General features: G+C 38.8%; 1 long non-coding RNA gene across 1 annotated transcript in view; it reads right to left on the reverse strand.

Moving 5' to 3' along the window:
• The window catches only part of LOC116087604, an 84,914-nt gene extending 84,663 nt beyond the window's left edge, over window positions 1–251 (reverse strand). The window contains exon 1 of the long non-coding RNA XR_004117507.1: window positions 152–251. This is a non-coding gene — a long non-coding RNA (uncharacterized LOC116087604). The remainder of the gene's footprint in view (window positions 1–151) is intronic.
• Window positions 252–2,340: the final 2,089 nt, after the last annotated feature.

Consider the following 2,340-nt stretch of genomic DNA (forward strand, 5'->3'; position numbering starts at 1 on the left):
AGGAAGACCAAAAAGTGGACATTTCATTCCTTCTTAAAAGAAGGAACCAAATACCCACAGAAGGAATTGCAGAGATTAACTATGGAACAGAGACTGAAGGAAGGACAAGCCAGCCTAAATATAGCTATCTTCTGAGAAGCTCTGACAGTACCTGAGTAATACAGATGTACAGGCTCACAGCCATCCATTGAACTGAATACACAGTATTAGCATCCAGAATCTGTGATGATACATGGGCGGGTCCACAGACCTGTTGCCAGGGAAACAGCCACCATATTCCCAGAATCCGTTGGGCTCACGTCCCACCTTGACCAGCGACTGCTACGTCACAACCCATATATATATATATATGGGTACTTTCCTCCATCTTGCTCTCTCTCTCCCCTCTCTTTCCGTGCCACTACCCCTACTCCCTCTCAATTAAACCTCTTACACGTTAAACTGTTTGGGCCTTGTGTACTTCCTGACGGAATCCACCGTTCCAACACATCACACGTTCCCCAATGAAGGAGTTAGAGAAAGGACCTATGGATCTGAGGAGTTTGCAGCCCCTTAGGACGAACAACAATATGAACTAACTAGTACCCAGAGCTCCCAGGGTCTCAACCACCAACCAAGGACTGCATATGGTTGGTCTGATTGTTCTGGCAGCATGTGTATAGTAGAGGATTGCAAAATCGATCATCAATAGGAGAAGAGGACCTCGGCCCTGTGAAGGTTCTGTGCCCCAGTGTAGGGGAATGCCAGGGCCAATAAGTGGGAGAGGGCGGGGTGGCAGGCATGGGGAGGGGGGAGGCAACAGGGATTTGTTCTTGTTGTTTTTGTTTGTTTGTTTGTTTTTTGGAGGGGAAACTGGGAAAGGAGAAATTTACATGTAAATAAAGAAAATATCTAAAAAATAAAAAAAAAATAAATAAAAAAAAGGAAGTGCTAGGGAAAAAAGAATCAAACACACTCAAGAGAAGCAGAGTACAGGAAATAGTCAAACTCAGGGTCCAAATCAACCAACTAGAAACAAAAAGAATGATATAAAGAATCAACAAATCTAAAAGCTGTTTTTTGGAGAACATCAACAAGATAGACAACCTAACTAAAAGGCCCAGAGACAGTCTCCAAATTAACAAAATCAGAAGTGAAAAGGGAGACTTAATGACAGAAATTGATGAAATTAAAAAATCATCACTTTTATTACAAAAGCCTATACTCAAAAAAACTGGAAAATGTAGATGAAATGGATGATTTTTTTATAGACAGATACCACATACCAACATTAAATCATGATCAGATAAACTGTCTAAACTATAGCCCCTATGGAAACAGAAGCAGTCCTTAAAATCCTCTCTACCACATAAAGCCCAGGGCTAAACGGTTTTAGCAAAGAACTCTACCAGACTTTTAAAGAATAACCAATACCAAAACTCATCAAACTATTCCACAAAATAGGAACAGAAGGAACACTACCTAATATATTCTATGAGGCCATAGTTACCCAGATAATAAACCACACAAAGACCCAAAAAAGAATCAGAACGTCAGACTAGTTTCACTTATGAGCATCAAAACTCATCTTTGATTAAGGGTGAGAGCTGTATTTATTTGTAGGCATGAAAAGAAATATTTAAAATATTAGAAATTATATCAGCTTAGCAGTAGCTAAGGCAGGAAAAGTAGGAAAAGGCAGTAGCATGTTTACTTCTTAGGATTATTAACACCATGAGTTTTTGACTAGGTTTAAAATTTCCAGGCATGAATTCCTTCCCATCAACTAGGCCTTCAGTTCACCTAGACAACTGTTGGTTACCCCAAGATAAAGATGCCCATAGTTTGCTGCTAGGCTTATGTTGCTGGGCCAGTTGTCATTTGTAGGCTTTTAGGTAGAACAGTCATTTCCTCCCCTTCCTTGGCATCTTGCATAGAGTCTTCCAATACTTTGATAGCCAGTCCTCTGAGGGGAGACTTCCAGGTCAATTCTATCTCAAACCCTCCAAGTCCTGTGTTCAAAGCATCTCATGTCTTCAACAACAGGGTCTTACTTTCCAGTTCTGAAAGGCAACAAAGTGTAATGTGAATAGCCCATATTGTTTTGGGAACCTTATATTTCTGTAAATTACAGCTCAAAGGATAGTTTCTAACGCTTGCCACTAGGGTGTTTGTTATATATTCCATGACTTTTAGGGGTAAGTCTCATCACTCCATGTAGTATAAATTCATTAGTATATTTATACATACTAATTATATACAATATGCAATATAAATCAGCATACTGTACAATAATAACCTTTATTAATATATAACATAACACAATATTGAACTTTAATATATTATATATATTAAGCATAT

The sequence above is a fragment of the Mastomys coucha genome, unplaced genomic scaffold, assembly GCF_008632895.1.
Source record: "Mastomys coucha isolate ucsf_1 unplaced genomic scaffold, UCSF_Mcou_1 pScaffold13, whole genome shotgun sequence".
Lineage (NCBI taxonomy): Eukaryota > Metazoa > Chordata > Mammalia > Rodentia > Muridae > Mastomys > Mastomys coucha.